Raw genomic sequence first — 25,178 nt, forward strand, 5'->3', positions numbered from 1 at the left:
ACTACAACAGGAGATACCAGAGGAAGACTGGAATGACATTTGTTCTGAATCCTATCTTGTCACCTGTTCAACTATCTGGAGAGAATATAAATGGAAGCTCATTCCTCGGCATTTTAGAATGCCACATGTTAGTGTAAAAATTAGCTTCTCCTCCACAAGTAGTCATAGAGTTATACAGCATAGAATAGGTTCTCCGGCCCGTTGAGTCTGCACCGATAATAATTGCTACTGAAGCCACACAGTATGAGGTCACACAGAGGTGAGGTCCCTCCAACACCCTATTTAAACCCCAACCCCTTGGAAATAAAGGTCAAAATGCTAGTTGTCTTCTTAACTACTTGTTGGCCCTGCTTGCTAGCGTTTTGTGATTCATGGACGAGTACACCTAGATCCCTCTGTACATCACTCACCTGCAGCCTCTCTCCATTTAGATAATAATCTGTCTTTTAGATAATAATCTGTCTTTTGATTCCTCCTACCAAGGTGCATGACATCACACTTCCCTCTGTTGAATTCCATTTGTCAGGTTTTCACCTAGTCACCCAATCTATCTATATCTCATTGCAGAATCTCAACATGCCCTTCCACCTACCTTTGTATCATCAGCAAATTTGGAAATCTTGTTTCATTTTGTTCCATCCTCCAGGTCATTAATGTAAATAGTGTTCAGTTGCTGGCCAAGAACTGATTGCTGTGATACTCCACTAGTTACATATTTCCACTCTGAACAAGACCCATTTATTCCAACTCTCTGTTTTCTATGACAGCCAGTCTTCAATCCATGCTAACACACTTACTCCAATTCCATGGACTTTTACTTCATGCATCATCCTATTATGTAGCACCTTGTCAAATGCCTTTTGGAAATCTAAATACAGTACATCTACAGGTTTCCCTCTATCTATTCTCTCTGTTACATTCTCAAAGAATTTGAAGAAATTTGTTAAATAAGATTTACCTTTCATAAATGTTGACTCGGTTTGAATAACGAGGTCGTCATGGAATGATCTATCAGGAGTTGGAATTGAACCCACAACCTTGCTCTCTGAGTCAGAGGGTTGTGGGTTCAAGTCCCGCTCCAGGACTTGAGCACAAAAAGTCCTGGTTGACTCTCCAGTGCAGTACAGATGGGTGGAAGAGATTACAGAGATAAGGAGGGGCAGGCCATGGAAGGATTTGAAAACAAACTCAAACATCTCACTGAAACTAATACTGAGCTTTCCTGGGAAGAGTGGGTTATTCCTCGAGTTTTATTCCTGACAAGACTGTTAGAACTGTGCTTAAACAATCAAACTTTCATGAGTGAATGAAATCAGAATGGTTCATCAGCAGCACTAATTGAAGACAATCCCTCAAGATATCCATTCGAGCTGTTCGCAGCATTTTCAACAAAATTAGACTTAGGAAACCAATGTCACAGTAAAAATGTAAAACTTTTATTGAAAACCAGTGATCAATGGGAGAAGTAATCTCGATGATTACAGATACAGAATACCTGGACTTCTCGGACAAGTTCTGAAGTTATTCGTAAAAACAGAATTTTTGACTTGATTTGATGTATTATCACATGTATTAACTTACTGTGAAAAGTATTGTTTCTTGCGCACCATACGGACAAAATATACCGTTCATAGAGAAGGAAACGAGACAGTGCAGAATGCAGTGTTACAGTCATAGCTAGAGTGTAGAGAAAGATCAACTTAATGCAAGGTAAGTCCAGCAGCAGGGAAGAAGCTGTTCTTGAGTCGGTTAGTACGTGATCTCAGACTTTTGTATCTTTTTCCCAAAGGAAGAAGGTGGAAGAGAGAATGTCCGGGGTTCGTGGGATCCTTAATTATGCTGGCCGCTTTGCCGAGGCATCAGGAAGTGTAGACAGAGTCAATGGATGGGAGGCTGGTTTGCGTGATAGACTGGGCTACATTCACGACCTTTTGTCGTTTCTTGCGGTCTTGGACAGAGTAGGAGCCAGGCCAAGCTGTGATACAACCAGAAAGAATGCTTTCTATGGTGCATCTGTAAAAGATGCTGAGAGTCGTAGCTGACGTGCCAAGGTTATACATTTTCTTCATCAGATTCCCCGACCTTCCTTAGTTGAAAATTAATTTCATTTAGTATACACACATCAGTACAAATTTCTGTCAAGTACCTCAGCCATTTGCATTGTACCTGCATGATGGTATTTCATTCATCCATAAAACCCGGACGTTAACTCCCTTCTTGGCTAAAGCTACTTTCCTGTTGCCTGGTTAGGTAGATGCTACCATAAGGTTCAAAGTGGATGTTCCTACCTGCTCACTGCCAAGATGAATGGACATGTGTTCCTGCATCCAGGGGCATTTCTATTCTGTGTCTGGCCACTGACTGAACAAATTCATTATTGTTGCAAAATGTGATCCCTTTTAGCCCTGCCAGTGCCTATATGCCTCAAACCTAAAAGAAATGTAAATTAATCACTTTCAGATCCCCCCTTCTGGGCATTTGGCTAATCCAATACTCGGCCACTATAAATGCTTCCAAAGAACTATTCTATTCTTGATGGTCATTGACAACACTGTATCTCATGCCGTGTTATCCCTCAAATGGATGATTGCCAGTTCGTTTTCTCATCTGCTGGAGGGGCACTTGGGATTCTGGTTAACTCTTCCTCTACTAGAAGAGATGCAACTCCTACGACACCTCCCATGTACTTGGTCGCTAAAGAACAGCAACATCTGATTGCTCATACAACCAGAAAAAATATCAAAATGACTACCATGAAAATCACTTTCCTTTGCACTATTTTTGTCCCCAGTGAACCCATTCAGTTAGTTGCCCAATCCACAGAGAAAAAGATGTCGGTTGTTTAAATTTCTCGACCACCTTCTGAATGTGTATAACCAAATTAGTTATTTCCTCCAAAGTGTCTGGAATGTATGTGCAACACCTTGAGAGGAGAATGAACTGGTGCTTGGAGAGTGAATCTGTTGTTCAGGAAGTAGTTCTAGGAATTATGCAGTAATGCAGTGACACAGGAAGTAAGACTGTAAATTTGGGAGTGGTTCTGGGAAATCAGGGGATACGCTGCATCTCAGGGAGTAAGACTGTGACTTGGGGAGTGAATTAGTGTTCAGGATGGAAACTCCTTGGGAACTTCCTCTTGCTTGAGGAGTGACTGACTCAGAGATTGACTCCAGGGTGACCAAAAGGAGGCGCGAGGGGCATCTACTAGTTCAGGTAGGGAGAAAGGGAGGTGGGCCAGTGCCTCATCGGCTGAGAATTTCCAGCATTTGTTTTAATTCTAGTTTTTCATGCAAAGAAACAGACCATTCAGCCCATCTACCAGTGATATGCTCCATATGAGCTTTCTCCCCACCTTTTTTATCTCATCCTATCAGCAGCAGATCCTTCTATTCATTTCTCCCGCATCTACTTACTTGGCTACACATCAAAACTATTTGCCTCAACCATTCCCAGTGAGAGCAAGTTCCACATTTGAATCATTCTCCTGGGAATCTTTCTCCTGAAATCCTCATTGGATTTATTATTGACCATCTTATATTTCCGGCCCCTAGTTTTGGACTGCCCCACACAAGTTTTTCATTTATCCCCAAATTTTTCTTCTTTATAATTCCTCATTTTAAAGATTTTGATGACGTTCCCCCAGCCTTCTCTTTTGTCTGGAAAAGGAATGCTGGCCGATTCACTCTTTCCTGATCGTTACAATCTCACAATTCTCAACATCATCTTTATCAATGTTTTTTGCACCTTCTCCAGTTCCTTTCAATGCGAGGAGCGTAACGGGTAAGACAGACGAACTTAGGGCCTTAATGTTTACGCGGAATTTGGATGTGGTTGCTGTGACGGAGACTTGGTTAAAAGAAGCTGAATATTCCGGGGTATAAGTGTTTTAGACGAGACAGAGGAGGGGCTAAAAAAGGCGGCGGAGTAGTGATATTAGTTAGGGAGCATATTACCGCGGTGCAGAGGGTAGACAACTTAGAGGGGTCATGTACTGAGTCACTGTGGGTGGAACTCAGAAACAGGAAGGGTGCAGTCACTATGCTGGGGGTGTACTACAGACCACCCAACAGCCCACGGGAAGTGGAGGAAAGGATATAGAACAAAGAACAATACAGCACAGGAACAGGCCCTTCGGCCCTCCAAGCCCGCGCCGCTCCCCGGTCCAGGATTGAATCCTGAATCCAGGATCCCCACCCAATTTTCCAGCCTATCTACATACCAATATCCTATCCACCGAGCTGTCCCTCACAGCTACGATGCTTTGTTCATTGCAACCTATTAACTTACCCCCACCCCCCCATTCCAGACCATGTGATCTCCAGGGAGAGGCGAAAACCCAGAGTGAAAAACCCCAGGGCCAATATGGGGAAAAAAAAATCTGGGAAATTCCTCTCCGACCCCCTGAGGCGATCGAAACGAGTCCAGGAGATCACAATGGCCCCGATCGGAAAATGCTTCCCAACCCTAGTCATTTCCACTTCCACGAACACCATATGAATCCCCTGCCCCCGAGACAGGTTCCCAACTATCCGCAGTCTCACTCTGTACTGGCACCAGCAAGATGATCGTAGAATGAAGCCTTGAAACGAGAAACCAGGAACAATTAGCCCGCGCCGCTCCCTGGTCCAAACTAGATCACTCTTTTGTATCCCTCCATTCCCACTCCGTTCATATAGCTGTCTAGATAAGTCTTAAACGTTCCCAGTGTGTCCGCCTCCACCACCTTGCCCGGCAACACATTCCAGGCCCCCACGACCCTCTGTGTGAAATATGTCCTTCTGATATCTGTGTTAAACCTCCCCCCCTTCACCTTGAACCTATGACCCCTCGTGAACGTCACCACCGACCCGGGGAAAAGCTTCCCACCGTTCACCCTATCTATGCCTTTCATAATTTTATACACCTCTATTAAGTCTTACCTCATCCTCCGTCTTTCCAAGGAGAACAACCCCAGTTTCCCCAATCTCTCCTCATAACCAAGCCCCTCCATACCAGGCAACATCCTGGTAAACCTCCTCTGTACTCTCTCCAAAGCCTCCACGTCCTTCTGGTAGTGTGGCGACCAGAACTGGACGCAGTATTCCAAATGCGGCCGAACCAACGTTCTATACATCTGCAACATCAGACCCCAACTTTTATACTCTATGCCCCGTCCTATAAAGGCAAGCATGCCATATGCCTTCTTCACCACCTTCTCCACCTGTGACGTCACCTTCAAAGATCTGTGGACTTGCACACCCAGGTCCCTCTGCGTCTCTACACCCTTTATGGTTCTTCCATTTATCGTGTAGCTCCTCCCTACATTATTCCCACCAAAATGCATCACTTCGCATTTATCAGGATTGAACTCCATCTGCCATTTCCTTGCCCAAATTTCCAGCCTATCTATATCCTTCTGTAGCCTCTGACAATGTTCCTCACTATCTGCAAGTCCTGCCAGTTTTGTGTCGTCCGCAAACTTACTGATCACCCCAGTTACTCCTTCTTCCAGATCATTTATATAAATCACAAACAGCAGAGGTCCCAATACAGAGCCCTGCGGTCCACCACTAGTCACAGGCCTCCAGCCGGAAAAAGACCCTTCCACTACCACCCTCTGTCTTCTATGACCAAGCCAGTTCTCCACCCATCTAGCCACCTCCCCCTTTATCCCATGGGATCCAACCTTTTTCACTAGCCTACCATGAGGGACTTTGTCAAACGCTTTACTAAAGTCCATATAGACAACATCCACGGCCCTTCCTTCGTCAACCATTTTGGTCACTTCTTCAAAAAACACCACCAGGTTCGTGAGGCATGACCTCCCTCTCACAAAACCATGTTGACTATCGTTAATGAGTTTATTCCTTTCTAAATGCGCATACATCCTATCTTTAAGAATCTTCTCCAACAACTTCCCCACCACGGACGTCAAGCTCACCGGCCTATAATTACCCGGGTTATCCTTCCTACCCTTCTTAAATAACGGGACCACATTGGCTATCCTCCAATCCTCTGGGACCTCACCTGTGTCCAGTGACGAGACAAAGATTTGCGTCAGAGGCCCAACTATTTCACCTCTCGTCTCCCTGAGCAGCCTTGGATAGATTCCATCAGGCCCTGGGGATTTGTCAGTCTTTATATTCTCTAACAAACCTAACACTTCCTCCTTTGTAATGGAGATTTTCTCCAACGGTTCAACACTCCCCTCCGAGACACTCCCAGTCAACACATCCCTCTCCTTAGTGAATACCGACGCAAAGTATTCATTTAGGATCTCCCCTACCTCTTTGGGCTCCAAGCATAAGTCCCCACTTTTGTCCCTGAGAGGTCCGATTTTTTCCCTTACAACCCTTTTGTTCCTAACGTATGAATAAAATGCCTTGGGATTCTCCTTAATCCTGTCTGCCAAGAACATTTCGTGACCCCTTTTTGCTCTTCTAATTCCCCGTTTGAGTATTTTCCTACTTTCATTATACTCTTCCAGAGCTCCCTCCGTTTTTAGCTGCTTGGACCTAACATACGCCTCTCTTTTCCTTTTGACCAGTCCCTCAATTTCCCTGGTTATCCACGGTTCTCTAATCCTACCCTTCCTATCCTTCTTTTTTACAGGCACATGCTTGTCCTGTAGCCCTAACAACCATTCCTTAAAAGACTGCCACATACCAGATGTGGATTTACCCTCAAACAGCCTCTCCCAATCAAGAGCTGCCAATTTCTGCCTGATCCCAATAAAGTTAGCCTTCCCCCAATCCAACACCTTACCCTTGGGACACCACTCATCCTTTTCCATCACTATCCTAAAGCTAACAGAATTGTGGTCACTATTTGCCACATGTTCCCCGACCAAAACTTTGAAGACCTGACCGGGTTCATTCCCCAGCACCAGGTCCAGTATAGCCCCCTCTCTAGTTGGGCTGTCCACATATTGTTCCAACGAACCCTCCTGTACACATTTTACAAATGCCTCACCATCCAGAGTCCCTGCCCTCAGCGATTTCCAGTCTATACCAGGGAAATTGAAGTCTCCCACTACAACAACCCTATATTTCCTGCACCTATCCAGTATCTCCTGACATATCCATTCTTCCACTTCCCTTGGGCTGTTGGGGGGCCTGTAGTACACCCCCAACATAGTGACTGCGCCTTTCCTGTTTCTAAGCTCCACCCAGAGTGACTCGCTACACGACTCCTCCGAATTGTCCTCCCTCTGCACCGCTGTAATATGCTCTCCAACCAATACCGCTACTCCCCCACCTCTTTTGGCCCCTCCTCTGTCTCGCCTAAAACACTTGTACCCTGGAATATTCAGCTGCCAGTCCTGTCCCTCTTTCAACCAAGTCTCCGTCACCGCAACCACATCCAAATTCCTCGTGCGCATTAAGGCCCCAAGTTCGTCTGTTTTACCTGCTACGCTCCTTGCATTGAAGTATAAGCACTCCAGACCCCCAGGCTCAGTGAGGTCGTCCTCCCCCAGAGTGCTCTTCTTCTTTGCCAGCCTTGTCCCAGCCCCAAGCTCGTCCCCAGCCACCACACTTATAGACCTAATAGTTTGATCCCCACCCCCCTGCCACACTAGTTTAAACCCCCCCGAACTGCATTAGCAAAGCTCCCAGCCAGGATATTTGTGCCCTTCCAACTTAGTTGTGACCCCTCCCTCTTGTACAGGTGCCATCCTCTCCTGAAAACCTCCCATTGGTCTATGAAAATAAAGCCCTCCCTCCTGGACCAGTCCTTTAGCCAGGCATTCATTTGAACCAACTCCCTATTCTTATCCTCACTGGCACGAGGCATTGGGAGCAGCCCAGAGATGGCCACCCTAGTGACCCTACTTTTTAACCTATTTCCCAACTCCCTGAATTGCTCCCTTAGGACCCCCCTACTCTTCCTATCTACGTCATTTCCACCAATGTGTATAATGACATCCGTTTCTTTATCTTCCCCTTTTAAAATGCCTCCTATCCGCTCGGAGACATCCGTGACCCCAGCACCAGGTAGGCAGACTACCATCCTGGAGTCCCGTTCGCCCCCACAGAATCGCCTGTCTGTCCCTCTAACTGACGCATCCCCCACCACTATCGCTCTCCTAACCCCTCTCTTCCCTTTCCGGGCCACAGAGCCTGACTGTGTGCCAGTGACCTGGTCACTGTGTCTTACCCCTGGAGAGGCACACTCCTCCACACTATCTAAAACAATGTACCTGTTTTGGAGTGGGACAACCACAGGTGACCCTTCTTCTAACTGTCCACTCCCCTCCCCTCTCACACCTGTCACCAAGCCCTTCCTATTTTGAGACACCTCTGGAGACCTCCCTTGTACTTTACCCTTCTGCCCTTTACTCCTCCTAACTGTGACCCACTTTCCAGTCTATACCAGGGAATATGTCAGGAGATTCTGGATAGGTGCAGAAAAAATAGGGTTGGTGTAGTGGGGGATTTTAATTTCCCTGGTATAGACTGGAAAGTGCTTAGAGCTGGAGTTCCGGATGGGGAGGAATTTGTAAAATGCGTACTGGAAGGTTCTTTGGAACAGTATGTAGATAGCCCGACTAGAGAAGGGGCTATACTGGACCTAGTTCTGGGAAATGAGCCCGGTCAGGTCGTCAAAGTTTCGGTAGGGGAACATGTGGCAAATAGTGACCACAACTCTGTTAACTTTAGGATAGTAATGGACAAGGATGAGTGCTGTCCTACGGGCAGGGTGCTAAATTGGGGGAAGGCTAACTATAGCCGGATTAGGCAGGAATTGGTGGACATTGATTGGGAGAGGATGTTCGAGTGTAAGTCCGCGTCTGGCATGTGGGAGTCTTTTATGGAACAATTGATAAGGCTGCAGGATAGGCATGTGTCTGTAAAAAGGAAAGATAGGAAAGGTAGGATTCGAGAGCCGTGGATAACCAGGGAAATTGAGGATCTGATTAAAATGAAAAGGGAGGCGTACGTTAAGTCCAGGCAACAGAAAACAGATGGAGCTCTGGAGGAATACAGAGAGAGTAGGAAAGAACTCAAACGGGGAGTTAGAAGGGCCAAAAGAGGTCACGAGATGTTCTTGGCAGGCAGGATTAAGGAGAATCCTAAGGCATTCTATTCATACGTTAGGAACAAAAGAGTTGTCAGGGAGAAAATCGGACCTCTCAGGGACAAAGGAGGGGAATTATGCTTAGAACCCAAGGGAATAGGGGAGATCCTAAATGAATACTTTGCATCGGTATTCACGAAAGAGAGGGACGTGTTAACCGGGAGTGTCTCGGAGGGAGGTGTTGACCCGTTAGAGAAAATCTCCATTACAAGAGAGGAAGTGTTAGGTTGTTTAGGGAACATTAAAACTGACAAAGCCCCAGGGCCTGATGGCATCTATCCTAGACTGCTCAGGGAAACGAGAGGTGAAATAGCTGGGCCTCTGACGGAAATCTTTGTCGCTTCTTTGGACACAGGTGAGGTGGAGGAAAGCGAATGTGGTCCCATTGTTTAAGAAGGATAGCAGGGATAACCCGGGAAATTATAGGCCGGTGAGCTTGTCGTCCGTGTTAGGGAAGTTGTTGGAGAGGATTCTGAGAGACAGGATGTATGTGCATTTAGAACGGAACAATCTCATTAGTGACTGACAGCATGGTTTTGTAAGAGGGAGGTCGTGCCTTACAAATTTGGTGGAGTTTTTTGAGGAAGTGACAAAACGGTTGGCGAAGGAAGGGCCGTGGATGTCGTCTATATGGATCTCAGTGAGGCATTTGACAAAGTCCCACATGGCAGGTTGGTTAAGAAGGTTAAGACTCATGGGATACAAGGAGAAGTGGCTAGTTGGGTGGAGGACTGGCTTGGCCATAGGAGACAGAGTGTAGTGGTCGAAGGGTCTTTTTCCGGCTGGAGGTCTGTGACCAGTGGTGTTCCGCAGGGCTCTGTACTGGGACCCCTGCTATTTGTGATGCATATAAATGATTTGGAAGAAGGTGTAACTGATGTTATCAGCAAGTTTGCAGATGACACGAAGATGGCTGGACTTGCGGATAGCGATGAGCATTGTCAAGCAATACAGCAGGATATAGATAGGCTGGAAAATTGGGCAGAGAGGTGGCAGATGGAGTTTAATCCGGATAAATGCGAAGTGATGCATTTTGGAAGAAATAATGTAGGGAGGAGTTATACAACAAATGTCAGAGTCATCAAGAGTATAGAAACACAGAGGGACCTAAGTGTGCAAGTCCACAAATCCTTGAAGGTGGCAACACCGGTGGAGAAGGTGGTGAAGAAGGCATATGGTATGCTTGCCTTTATAGGACGGGGTATAGAGTATAAAAGCTGGAGTCTGATGATGCAGCTGCATAGAACGCTGGTTAGGCCACATTTGGAGTACTGCGTCCAGTTCTGGTCGCCGCACTACCAGAAGGACGTGGAGGCGTTAGAGAGAGTGCAGAGAAGGTTTACCAGGATGTTGCCTGGTAGGGAGGGTCTTAGCGATGAGGAGAGATTGGGTAAACTGGGGTTGTTCTCCCTGGAAAGACGGAGAATGAGGGGAGATCTAATGGAGATGTACAAGGTTATGAAGTGGATAGATAGGGTGAACGGTGGGAAGCTTTTTCCCAGATCAGAAGTGACGTTCACAAGGGGTCACGGGCTCAAGGTGAGAGGGGCAAAGTATAACTCAGATATTAGAGGGATGTTTTTTACACAGAGGGTGGTGGGGGCCTGGAATGCGCTGCCAAGTCGGGTGGTGGAGGCAGACACGCTGACATCGTTTAAGACTTACCTGGATAGCCACATGAGCAGCCTGGGAATGGAGGGATACAAACGATTGGTCGAGTTGGACCAAGGAGCGGCACAGGCTTGGAGGGCCGAAGGGCCTGTTTCCTGTGCTGTACTATTCTTTGTTCTTTGTTCTTTCTGTCCTTTTTCAATATGTTGATTTGAACTGTACACAGCTCTCCAAGTGTGGTCTAAACAAGTTCAACATCACTTCTCTATTTTCAAATTATATTCCTCTAAAATTAACCCCAGTCTTCTTGTTTGATTTTTTAATAAAATGTCTTTGTTGAGCTGCTTGTTACTTTTAATGATTGATGAATGTGTAGTTCTGCCCTTGCACAACTTGTAAATATGACCTTTGGTCCTCCCTAAACTCTCCAATTGAAATAATTTGTCCACACGAAGCTATGAAGACAAACTGTTGTTATTTTTAAAGCTCCATCAAATCAGCCCATGATCTAACACTTCCCTAAAGTGCGCACAGCCCGCTCTTGGAATCCAATGAGACAAAAATCCTGTGAATGCTGGAAATCAGATAGAGACTCAGAAAATGCTGGAAATCCTCAGGTCAGGAAACATCTGTGGAGAGAGAAGCAACCTCTCTGCAGCCTTTGACATGGCCAACCACACTATCCTCTGCAACTCTTCTGTGTTGTCCAGCCAGTGGGACTGCTGTGATTTGTGTGACTTTTTCCTCTTCAGTTGTATACAGAGAATCTCCTGCAATGGTGAATCTTCCCACCGCCATCGCTCTGGTTCCTACCAAGGGTCAATCTCTGCTTTTCAATTCGATTCAGCCGCTCGGGCTCGCGCTTCCTCACATTCCAACTCCCGAACGCTGGGAGCCAACCGCCGCTGCACGTGGCAGAACTACAATTCCCATCAGGCACCGCGGATTGGCTCTCCCCTGATTCCACACTGCGCAGGCCTGGGACCACATGCAGTATGGGTAATGTAGTTTGATGTGGGGATGCCAGCGTTGGACTGGGGTAAACACAGTATGAGGTCTCACAACACCAGTTTAAGTCCAACAGGTTTATTTGGTAGCACAAACCACGAGCTTTCGGACGCTGCTCCTTCATCAAGTAAGTGGAGCCCTCATCTCTGTTTTAAATCTGCTCCCCCTTTTGGCTAAGATCAAGTGTAGTATCGGATCTGCACTTGGTTGAGGTCATGAGGTTATGCTGAGGCTTCATATGTTTCATATGAAGCAATTTTTAAAAGCGGCATCTCGGCCTTTTGGCTAAGATGCAAATGAGCTCAAGTCTTGGAGGAGGATCCTCCCCCTTCTCCAATCAGCTTGACTCATGTAGATCAGGCCCAGGACAGGGTGGCTTAGTCACCCGCCCTGTCTTGTCAGCCTGGATCGGAAATGTCTCAACTTGTTGAGACTCTGAATTGGATTTGATCTGATTGAATTGGAAAAGTATAAAAAAAATCATAAAACTATGACCTCTTGTTCTAGGTTGCCCCACAAGAAGAATCATGCAGTCTACGTTTACCTTGTCAATACCTTTTATCATCTTATGTACCTCAATTAGATCTCCTCTCATTTTTCTGAACTCCAGAGAGTCCACGCCTAAACTGCTCAATCTCTCATCTCTGGGATCAATCTCATGAACCTCCTCTAAACTCCCTCTAATGCCACTATATCCTTTGCAAATATGGGGGTCAAAACCTGCCCAGCACTCCAGGTACGGTCTCACCAGTGCTTTATATAGTTGTAGCAATGTCTCCTTACATTTATACACTATTCCTTTAGCTGCAAATACCAAAATTCCACTTGCTTCCCACATTACCTACATACCAGTTTTCTACAACTCATGTACAAGGACACCCAGATCGCTCTGCACTGAAGCGCCTCAAAGGCTTTCTCCAGTTAGATAATAAGTTGCCAGGCTGTATTTTCCACCTGACATGGGTCATATCACATTTTTCCTCCATCACCTAAATCTCTGTCTCTTTTGTCATCCAGGGAGCTCTGGATTTCTTTGTCCTGCCTTTCCTCTTTGTGGTAATACACCTTGGGGGCAATTCTCCCATCCCGCTGTGCCGCTTTTGTAAAAAAGATTTATCCATCAATCAAACCAGCCTCCCACCCATTGACTCTGTCTACACTTCCCGCTGCCTCGGAAAAGCAGCCAGCATAATCAAGGACCCCCCACGCACCCCGGACATTCTCTCTTCCACCTTCTATCATCGGGGAAAAGATACAAAAGTCTGAGGACACGTACCAACTGACTCAAGAACAGCTTCTTCCCTGCTGCCATCAGACTTTTGAATGGACCTACCTTGCATTAAGTTGATCTTTCTCCACACCGTAGCTATGACTGTAACACTACATTCTGCACTCTCTCCTTTCCTTCCCTATGAACGGTATGCTTTGTCTGTATAGTGCGCAAGAAACAATACTTTCCACTCTATACTAATACATGTGACAATAATACATCAAATCAAGGGAGTCTCGAGCGGAGGCTGTTTTGCGGGCTCCCCGCTGGACACCACAGCCATCGCACATCTCCTAGCACCGGATTTCTGGTGCCAACAGTTCTGCGCCAGAAATCGGTGGAGAGCTGCCTAATATATTCAGCAGCTCATTTTAACATGATTTAAATGCTGTTCGCGGGCCCGGAACTGAAATCTCCAGTGTGATTTACTCCAGTTTTTACGTGATTTGACACTTAGAATTTTTTGGGAGAATCCTTCCCCCCATGACTGCCTGATTAATCTGCTCTTTAAAGACAGCCCCTTGTTTAGTGACTGGTTTTCCTGCCAAAGTTTTATTCCAATTTATTTGGTTCAGATCCATTCTTACTCCATTGGAGTTGCCTTTACCCCAGTTCATTATTTTTACTCCGGATTGTTCCTTGTCCTTTTCCATAATCAACCCAAACCTTACGATATAATGATCACCATTCGCTAAATGTTATTCTGTACAATCTGGGTGGGTCTCCTCAACACATCTTTATATAATTTCCTTGCAATTTTGTTCCTCTACATCTTTTCCACTCGTTGGTGGCCTCTATAACTACACTGAGCAATGGAATTGTAGACTTTTTGTTCCTTCCAATTTCCAATTCTCTTCCTGCAGCTAGTGATGCACTAAGGCAGACTGTCTGTTTCCATAGCTCGTTATTTCTGGAACAGGGGCTTATAGCATAGCATGAGGGGTACTATCCCTCCACACCAAACATGGATAACCAGGAGTCTCTCCCGCTCTTACTGCCAGCTATTGATGTGTTGGAAGGATTTTCAGGTTAACACTCAACATGTTTGACCGTGTTATGAATGCACCTTCCTTGGCCACCAAGTCCCAGGGTGAGATTTGAACTCGGAGTTGCTGATGCAAGAGGCAGGGACACTGTACTAATTACATGTAATTGATTTTGAAAACTTTAATTGCCTTTGTATCTTGGAATGCGCCATTCTGGGTAGCTACAGGGATGTGAACTGTAGCTCCTTGCTATAGCTTATATTTAAACAGCTGTTTAAGAAAAGTGCTACTTGTCTGGTTACTCAAAGGGTAAAGTTGTGATGAATTAAAAGGCTGACATCAAAGCCCGCAACAATCTCACTATTTCCTACTCTAGTACTATCGGTCTCTCCCAATACTCTGTTCCCCTTGTTGTTTCTCTCTCTAGTTTGACCTCTTGGTTCCCAACTCTGGCCAAGTTAGTTTAAACCCTCCCCAATAGTATCAGCAAATTGCCTTGCCAGGAAATTGATCCCGGTTCTGTTTTAGGTGTAACTCACCTGGCCTGTACAGGTTTCATCTCTCCCAGAACTGAACCCAGTGTCCCAAGAATGTAAAGCCCTGCATCCTTCTCTATTTCTCCAGTCACACCTTCATCTATTTAATCCTCCTATTTCTATATTCTCTTGTGCCTGGTATCAGGAAACATGCTGGTAATACTCAGCAGGTCAGGTACTGCCTTACTCTCGCGATGCCAACCCGAGGACTGATAGTCTAAGTGAACCTTGTTGTATTTTGTGAGATTTGGACACCCTCCAGTCAATCTCTGAGTCGCAGCCACTCCTCCAGCAAGAGGAATTCCCAAAGTTCACACCGAGTCACAGTGTAACTCCACAAGTCCCAGAGTCACTCCCTCAGTAACAGATTCACTCCTCAAACATTGGCTCAATTCTACACCCACTCTCTTTTCAGTTCCACCTTCGCATGTCCTTCCTCTCCCCTGTGACCCTCTCTCGTGTCCCTCGCTCTACCGCTCTCAGCTCTGTGTCCATCTCCCTCCTTTGCATGTACTGATCCCAGCAGTGCACGTCATCGCTGCCTTGGATACTGTGGGTCTTCCTCCTCTGATCTGCTGTCCAACACGTCTGAGGCGACACATCCGACCCTGATGTTGTCGGTTTGAAAGGCTCCGAGGATGAAGAATGCTATTCCCACATGAGCAATACACCAGGAAGTACGACAAGGTGAAATTCAGACAATGTTACAGTGGGAAACAGGCATCTTCAGTGAAGATACAAATATGAAGTCAGAAATTTGCCTCATGATCAATTTATTTTTTAATTGTGGGATGTGGGTGCTGCTGCAGCATTTCCTGCACATCCAGAATTACTCCTGACCACTGAGTGACCTTTTCAGAGGATAATCAAGAGTCAACAACATTACTGCAGGTCTGTAGTCACATCCAGACCAGACAAGGTAAGGATGGATGATTCTTTTAGTGAACCAGATGGGTTTTTACCACAATCAATGACAATTAATCACCATTATTAATGAATTCACCTTCACCAAGCTGTGTCTAAATGATTGAGTTGGATGACACAGAGAGAGCAGGAGACAGACAAACCCACGGCCCACCATCATAGAAATGGTGGCACAGGATGGGCTGGGGTCACGTTTCATGATATTTCAATTTTTAACCTTTTCCTCCCCACTCCCTGATTCTCTTCCTCCCGTCATGGGAGGTTAATATCAACACCATTCCCCTTCATATCTGACACATCAGGAATCTATGGTTCAAAGTGACGGAGTTTCAGAGGGACAGCATTTTTACCCTCATTGTACGCCCCAGCCCAGAAATAAGGGAAGAGTTTCTCAGTGAATGTGTCAGTGAAAGTGTGGAGAACGGACATATCATCAGCATTGTAACAAGTCACCTGTCCCCACTCATAGTCCAGGAAAACTCCGATGGTTCTGGGATTCACAGTGGGGGTCAGGGGGACTGATGGGCCAGCGAGAGCTCCGTATTCATTCCCGTTTCTCAGCCACACAGCCCAGTAACCACCTTCAGGACACACTGTTATCTTTCCCTTCCTATTGGCTGACTCTCTGGCCACACCCAGTGCCCAGTCAGTCTTGTCCCTGACTCCCACCTCCCAGTAATGTTTCCCCGATGTGAATCCCTCTGACCCCAGGACACAAAGACACACGTCAAATCTCTCCGGATTATCAGGGATAAGATGGATTCCTCTGGAACTGATTTTCACACTGGTCCGGTCCTCAGACAGGATGAGTTTAGGATGTGCTGTCTCTGGATCCAGCGTCAGTGAGGCTGCAACTGGGAAATAAAAAAGACAAACAATCGATCTATTAAACAGAGGAAGCTGTGTGAACAGGTTACTAGCTGATGTCTGTGTACAAGGAATTGGCACAATGCATAATTTCTGCAAAAACAAATATCTCAGCCTGGTACGGTGTACAGTTAGATATATTCCCAGACTCCAGTGTGTACAGTGAACAGATATTACAGACTGGGGATGGTATACGGTTAGGTATAATCCCAGACTCGTGTGTACAGTGAACAGATATTACAGACTGGGTACGGTGTGCAGTTAGATATATTCCCAGACTCCAGTGTATACATCAACAGGGACAAAGTAGAAAGGGTCGAGAGCTTCAAGTTTTTAGGTATCCAGATCACTAACAACCTGTTCTGGTCCCCCCATGCGGACACTCTAGTTAAGAAAGGCCGCCAACGCCTCTACTTTCTCAGAAGACTAAGGAAATTTGGCATGTCAGCCACGACTCTCACCAACTTTTACAGATGCACCATAGAAAGCATTCTTTCTCGTTGTATCACAGCTTGGTATGGCTCCTGCTCTGCCCAAGACCGCAAGGAACTACAAAAGGTCGTGAATGTAGTCCAATCCATCACGCAAACCAGCCTCCCATCCATTGAGTCTGTCTACACTTCCCACTGCCTCGGCAAAGCAGCCAGCATAATCAACGACCCCATGTACCCAGGACATTCTCTCTTCCACCTTCTTCCTTCGGGAAAAAGATACAAAACTCTGAGGTCACATGCCAACTGACTCAATAACAGCTTCTTCCCTATTGCCATCAGACTTTTGAATGGACCAACCTCGCCTGAAGTTGATCTTTCTCTACACCCTAGCTATGACTGTAACACTACATTTTAAACTCTTGTTTCCTTCTCTATGAACGATATGCTCTGTCTGTATAGCACGCAAGAAACAATACTTTTCACTGTATGTTAATACATGTGACAATAATAAATCAAATCAAATATTACAGCGTGTGCAGTGAGGTGATAATCAATGATCGCAGTTTGATTGCCGACCAGCGATTCCTGATGGATAGGCTGAGAGTTTGATTGTGAATTAAAAGCTGTGCAGATTCTCTCATTTTTCAATCCCACAATGTGATGTGCGTTATTAATTACAGTCCTTTGAGTGATGTACCTGATGTTATTCACCTTCTGGAGAGAGGATAAAGCGAGCAGGAAACTGTCCAGAGAGTGGACCCAAACCTGGTCCTACCTGGACCTACCTGGAGAGATGATCTGTTTCATTTCCTTCCACACTGCGTAGAGCAATGGACCTCGAAATCCCAAGTATCTCCTCCTCTGTACCTCCATTTTCATCTTCCTTTGAATCTCAGATGTTGTTATCTTCCTCCTCTTCATCTCTCTCTTCATGTTCCCCTTCCACTTCGTTAACCCGTAGCTGTGTGAATGGGATTGATTTAATCACTCTCTGCTGGATACAGACTGTGATCACAGTGTAAAACCCTGTGAGAGTTTGGATTAGATACTCACCTTTCTCTCAATCTTTTCAGTTCCTGTGGGACAGAGAATCAGAAATATTTTAATCAACATACACGCTGCTGTTTAGATTGAGTTACTTTATACTTTTTCCGAGTAAGGAGTCAGAGAGAGTAATTAGGATCTCAGAGTTTTCCTGGACACATTTCCATTCGTGTTTCTCTGGTGTGATTCTTTTCACACACAGTTCAACATCATTTCAGAGACAGAAAACAGCATTGCCTGTGCTGTCAGCACTGATGGAAACCTCGGCCCTCTGGAGATAACAAACGTCCACACTGTCTGACTGCATTTGTTAAATACATCTAACATCCTGCTTAAAAATATATTTAAATCCTGAATACTGGTCATTTGTAGCTTGTTAGGTGACGGCACATCTGAGGAACCTATCATTCCAAATTTAAAATTTTGAACTTGGAAAACTTACATCCAATGAGAGAATAAACAAAACAGGCTTTCCTCATGCAAACAGCACTTCTTAAAACAGGGTGACCTCAGCTGTACACAGTATTAAATGTACAATCCACGGTTCAAGATAGATTTGAAACAACTTCTCTGCTTGTAGATTCTTTCTTCCAGTCAAGGTGGATGCAAGTGCAAAATGCAATCAGAACATTCTCGAGTGGATCTGTGCAACTGTATGTGTGTGTGTGCACATGTGAGCATGGATATGTGTATGTGTGTGTGCGTATATGTGTGCACATGTGGGCATGGATGTGTGTGTGTACACGTGTGGGTGTGCACACACATATGTGTCTATATGTGTGTGTGTGTGTGTGAGAGAGAGAGTCACAGTCCATGGATGGGAAGAAAATTTTGAGGAGAATGGAAAAAAGATTCAGCATTTTTGATTTGGCAATATCTCCCACTTGCATGTCACTATCATTATCACAAAAGCGGTAGTGTTGGGCAAGTTAATGGGGCTAAAGGTAGACAAGTCTCCTGGCCCTGATGGAATGCATCCCAGAGTACTAAAACAGATGGCGGGAGAAATAGCAAATGCACTAGTGGTAATTTACCAAAATTCGCTGGACTCTGGGGTGATTCCCACAGATTGGAAAACATCAAATGTGACGCCACTGTTTGAAAAAGGAGGTAGACAAAAGGCGGGTAACTGCAGGTCGGTTCGCTTAACTTCTGTAGTAGGGAAAATGCTTGAATCTGTCATCAAGGAAGAAATAGCAAGACATCTGGATATAAATTGTCCCATTGGTAAGACGCAGCATGGGTTCATGAAGGGCAGGTCATGTTTGACTAATTTGGTGGAATTCTTTGAGAACATTACATGTGCAGTGAACAATGGGAAACCTGTGGATGTGGTGTATCTGGATTTCCAGAAGGCATTTGACAAGGTGCCGCACCAAAGACTGCTACTAAGATAAAGGTGCACGGTGTTATGGGTAATGTATTAGCATGGATAGAGGATTGGTTAACTAACAGAAAGCAAAGAGTGGGGGTAATTGGGTGTTTTTCTGGTTGGCGATCAGTCACTAGTGGTGTGCCTCAGGGATCAGTGTTGGGACCGCCATTGTTTAGGATTTACATAGATGATTTGAAGTTGGGGACCAAGTGCAGTGTGTCAGAATTCGCAGATGACACTAAGATGAGTGGCAGAGCAAAGTGTGCAGAGGATGCTGAAAGTCGGCAAAGGGATATAGATAATCTAAGTGAGTGGGCGAGGGTCTGGCAGATGGAGTACAATGTTGGTAATGTGAGGTTATCCATTTTGGTGGGAATAACAGCAAAATGGACTATTATTTAAATGGTAAAAAATTGCAGCATGCTGCTGTGCAGAGGGACCTGGGTGTCCTTGTGCAGGAATCTCAAGGAGTTGGTTTGCAGGTGCAGCAGGTAATTAAGGCGGCAAATGGAATTTTGTCCTTCATTACTTGAGGCATGGAGTTTAAAAACAGCGAGATTATCTTGCAGCTGTATAAGGTGCTGGTGAGGCCACACCTGGAGTACTGTGTACAGTTTTGGTCTCCTTACTTGAGAAAGGATATACTGGCACTGGAGTGGGTGCAGAGGAGATTCAGAGGTTGATTCCGGAGTTGAGAGGGTTGGCTTATGAGGAGAGACTGAGTAGACTGGGGCTATACTCATTGGAATTCAGAAGAACGAGGGGAGATCTTATAGAAACATATAAGATCAGAAAGGGAATAGATCAGATAGAAGCTGGAAAGTTGTTTCCACTGGTGGGTGAAACTAGAACTCGGGAGCATGGCCTCAAAATAAGGGGAAGCAGATTTAGGACTGAGTTGAGGAGGAACTTCTTCACACAAAGGGTTGTGAATCTGTGGAATTCCCTGCCCAGTGAAGCAGTTGAGGCTATCTCATTGAATGTTTTTAAGGCAAGGATAGATACATTTTTGAACAGTAAAGGAATTAAGGGTTATGGTGAGCGGGCGGGTAAGTGCAGCTGAGTCCACGAAAAGATCAGCCATGATCTTATTGAATGCGGAGCAGGCTCGAGGGGCCAGATGGCCAACTCCTGCTCCTAGTTCTTATGTTCATGTTCTATCCTCTGGTTTGTCTCCAATGGATCCGACTTGCTCCTGGCCGTAAGCTCCAAACCTCCCTTCATCCTCTCTCCCCCCACCCCCTACCTGCCCCTGCCCTCCCTCACCTCACCCATCCACCCACGATTCTAGTTGAAGTGATTTCTAATCTAATGTTCCTCACAAACCCTCCCTGGTTTCAGTGCCCCATTCTTCATTCCAAATCCCTTTCTGGGCTTTTTATTCTGGCTCCAGTCATAGTCAGTGTGAGGGGCTCACTGTCTCCTCAAAACTCCCAAACTCCTGACTGATCCCTGTGTGTCCTCAGTTATACTGCACACTGTGCATTGTTGTGATGGGGTTTGACCCTATCATAAAATGCAGTTTACAATCACACCAACAGTTTGGGGATTGGATTATAAAGGGTCACCTTGAGAAAGGAGACGCTGTCTTGCTGCTCGATGTCTCCACAAAGGTTCAATATCTTCTCCTCAAGTGAAGTCAGTTCCTCTTCAATTCTTCTCAGATTCTCCTCCATTGGTCGCAGATCTTCCTCCTTTTGTCTCCTCAATTCTTCAATTAAATGTTTCTCTTTGTCTTCAAGATATTGATGGATTTGAGCAAATTGTGTGGAGATGTCTTGCTCCAGGGATCCAGTGAGTTGCTATGAGAGTGAGAGAGATTGTTTAAACAGCGGGTTGTTAAAGGGTTGCAGTGTTGAAAGGGAGCTGGAGTCATACTCACCTCCAGTTCTGAAATCTCCCTCTGCTGCTGCTGTTTGAATTCACTTTGATTTTGCTTTTCCTTCTCCATGGAATCCAAGGATAATTTCAGCTGGTCCTAAAAATGGAATCAGATCTCAGCGTGATCCATTGTAATGTCTGCTGTTATATCACAAACTGTGAGGAGAGGTGTTCAGGGAGAGGTGTTAACATGTGGCACGAGCACTTTATAACTGGCAGAGTGAAAGGTATTGAATCAGACCAGGTACAGCTTCAAACCAACAACAGCTTCATGGTGTATAGAATATATGAATGGATTTGATAGTTCAGGCATTGCTAATTGTATAGTAATTGTGTTCGATTGTGTGCTGGTCCTGGTATTAATTGGGGATTCGCTGGACCTCCTACACACAGGCACAGACTAAAACTGACAGTTTTGGCTGGGAGGTGTCGGCTTGTGGATCTGAGTTTAATCAGTGGTCGGGGGAGGTGGAGCGTATTGTTCAGCAGGATAATGAGATTAGTTGGGTTGGACCTGATTTAAAGATATTACATTGCTGGGGATCGGACTTCTGCCCCTCAGTGGAGGACCTGCCTGAGCGTGCAGCCAGCCAATCAGATTGGAACCAGATGCGAGGGGCCGCAAGGCGAGCCATGGAGATCAAAGGTGGACAGTGGATTGAAGGAAGCCCAGCGTTTTTGTGTGGCGAGAAATTGGTCCCCATGGGGAGAGGAGGGGAGTGGGGGCAGGGGTTTTGGAGACCAGGCCGGAAGGTGGAAGTCCAACTCAGCTTGTTAAGGCCATGCACTGCCCAGGATCTCCGTGGGACAAGTGACTTTTCATCCAGCTGCGCAATGCACCCAAAGTTCAGCCTGACAGGTTTACAGGTCTCGGAACGGACAAAGGTGGGGTAAGATCTTCAGAGGTCCCCATAATGCGCCAAGGGCAGCCCCTCCCTCCATTCTTTCTGCCCTTCCTCCAACTTTGGCGAACAGCGGACTGGCCTCACTCGTGCGTTCCACTGCCCACTGGAGGTAGAAAGAGGCTCAGAATCGCCACTGAATTGGGCAGTTAAGCCCCCCAGTAAGCTAAGGGATGGCTGATTACCCACCCATATTGTAGATTCTGCTCGGGGTGGGCAGGAAGGCAGTGGGCGAACTATTTTACATCCCCCCACCAACAATCTGCCTCACATACGGCACTGTAATAAAGGAAACTTACTTCGAGCTACATTCCACTATCGTAATAGTAGAAACACAGTCACTAAGAAAGGAAATTTGTACAAAGCTACATTACATTACAGTAAGTGAAAACACGGTCAGTAATAAAGAACACCTACTTAAAGCGACATTATACAAGAGCAATAGTTTAAACAGTCTGTAATGACAGACTCAATGGGCCAAATGGCCTACTTCTGCTCCTATCTTATGTTCTTATGGTAATGAAGGAATCTTCCTTAAAAGCAACATTACAGTATAGTAATAGTGGAAGCACAGTCTGTCATGAAGGAAAAGTTTTTTTTATTCAGTTATTGGATGTGGGCATCACTGGCCAGACCCAATTAATACCAGGACCAGCATGTCAAACATTTGTTGCCCATCCCTAGTTGCTCTTGAGAAGCTGGTGGTGAGCTGCCTTCTTGAACCGCTGCAGTGTCTGAGGTGTAGGTACATCCAGAATGCTCTTAGGGAAGGTGTTTCAGGATTTTTACCTGCGACAGTAAAGGAACAGGGATATATTTCCAAGTCAGGATGGTATGACTTGGAGGGGAATCTCTAGTTGGCATTTTCCCGGGCCTCTGCTGCTCTTGTCCTTCTAGATGGTCATGGTCATGGGTTTGGAAGGTGATGCGTGAGGAGCCTTGCTGAATTACTGGAGTGCATCTCGTGGATGCTACACACTGCTGCCACTGTTCGCCGGCAGTGGAGGAACAGAATTTTTTAAAAATCCGATTCAATCAAATCAAGTCCAATTCAGAGTTTCAAAAAGTGCGACATTCCCGATCCAAGCTGACAAGACAGGGCTCTCACCTCCTGTCTTGGGCTTGATCTCCATGATCCAAGCTGATTGGAGTCGGCATTGCACCTCCTCCAAGTCTTGATCTCATTTGCATCTGAGCCAAAAGACCGAGATGCCGCTTTTAAAAATTGCTTCAAATGAAGCTAAAATGTAACCGAATGACTGAACTGATCAGAACAGATACTACACTTGATCTTAGCCAAAAGGCAGAGGAACAGAATGCTTTTAGAAAGGGTAGCAATCAAAGGTAGCTTTGTCTGGCATCTTGAGTACTTACATAAAGCTACATTATAGTGCAGTAATAGTTGAAATACTATATTGTAATAAAGGAAACTTACTTAAAGCTACACTACACTGCAGTAATAGTCACAGTCTATAATGAAGGAAGCTTACACAAAGCTCCATTACACTAAAATAATAGTGGAAACATTCTGCAATAAAGGAAACTTACGTAAAGTTACATTACACTGACTACAGTAATACTGCAAACACATTCTGTAATGAAGGAAACTTTCTTAACGCTGTATTACAGCTGGAGTTACCGACTCTCCCACTGTGTCTTGTTGTCTCCCTGAACTGAAGCTTAATCTCCAGGATTTTGCTGCCATCGACCCAGAAGAAATCTCACCGGGACATGAGAAACTGAGTTTATAATTTTCTTGGAAAACAGCGATGTTGGGAAATGACTGACAGTAAAATAAAATGAGCCAATCACTTGTTGAAGGCTCTCTGTTCATTTCCCAATTCATTGGGAAGACAATGCTGATGAGGATTGACATGTGCATTGACCAATGGCTGGAGTCTGGGGGCGGGGTTTAGAGACAGGAAAGCATGTGCTGAATTCTCCAGGAAGTCTCACAACACCAGGTTAAAGTCCAACAGGTTTATTTGGTCGCAAATACCATAACCTTTCGGAGCGCTGCTCCTTCGTCAGATGGAGTGGAAATGTGCTCTGCATTTGCATTCCAATCAGTATTCTGTAACTTGATTTTGTGTCTCTGTGCACTGAGAGCACATTTCCACTCCATCTGACGAAGGAGTAGCGCTCCGAAAGCTGATGGTATTTGCTACCAAATAAACCAGTTGGACTTTAACCTGGTGTTGTGAGACTTCTTACTGTGTTCACCCCAGTCCAACACCGGCATCTCCACATCATGAATTCTCCAGGTACAGAATCAGTTTCAGTGCGTTCCCCAACTCCAGAAATAATATCAACACAACACAGCCCGAATGAAGAAAGCTGAAACCTGGGACTGCATTCATATAATGTCAGTGTAAATAGAGGCTGTAAGACCTTTCACACAATATTAACATTAACACTCACATTTCCCACTGCCAGATGCCAGCATTGAGCTGAAAGCGAGCAATCGGGCAGAGCAACATTTGTCTATTAACGTATTACAGTGCCAATTACAGCCCAATAAACACCATGAACATGGAGACGGGTAACTCACTGTGTCCTCTTACCTTGTACTTGTCAAAAGCCATTGGTAGAGTTAGCAATGTGTGAACTGAATGTGGGGGAGAATCTACACATTTGGCACAGATCAGAATCTGGTCATCCTCACAGAACAGGATCAGCTTCTCCCCGTGTTTCTCACAGAGAGACTGTTCCCTCTCTGTGTCTCCATCCAGCTTCTCCCCGTGTTTCTCACAGACTGCTCCCTCTCTGTGTCTCCATCCAGCTTCTCCCCGTGTTCCTCCTCCAGTTTCAGCTCCAGTTGCCTGGTTTTCTCAGAGATTGGCCAACACCCTGTTACTGGTGAAACTTCTCCGGGGGAGAAGCTGCTGACATTCCGGGCAGGACACAGCCTGACGCTGCTTTCCCCAACACTTCTGGATACAGGATTTACAGAAGTTGTGCTCACAGTCCAGCCGCACCGGCTCCACAAACAGAGACTGACAGATGGAGCAGGTTAAATCCTCACTCAGGGATAAGATGTGTTTACTGACGGCCATCTCCGTTGCTGCTCCTGCTTCTGTTATTCGCTGAACTTGCAGTTTCATTTCAGTTTCATTTCACTCCGGTTATCAGTAAATTTGACATCGTTCTTAAAGAGGCAGTGTCACCCAGACAAGTTTACTGGCAAAATAAAGAATTTTCTTATCACAGATTAAAGTTCCATCAGCTTCCCCATGGATCTCAGCAAAGAAACGTTTTTAAACTAATCCCATTACCCCACTCT

At 45.6% G+C, this 25,178-nt stretch overlaps 2 pseudogenes; both read right to left on the reverse strand.

Annotated features, from left to right (window-relative positions):
- Positions 1–15,698: 15,698 nt before the first annotated feature.
- On the reverse strand, positions 15,699–24,951 carry LOC144497869 (zinc-binding protein A33-like; annotated as a pseudogene).
- On the reverse strand, positions 23,034–23,211 carry LOC144498020 (U2 spliceosomal RNA; annotated as a pseudogene).
- Positions 24,952–25,178: the final 227 nt, after the last annotated feature.

The sequence above is a fragment of the Mustelus asterias genome, chromosome 8, assembly GCF_964213995.1.
Source record: "Mustelus asterias chromosome 8, sMusAst1.hap1.1, whole genome shotgun sequence".
In the NCBI taxonomy this organism is placed as follows: Eukaryota; Metazoa; Chordata; class Chondrichthyes; order Carcharhiniformes; family Triakidae; genus Mustelus; species Mustelus asterias.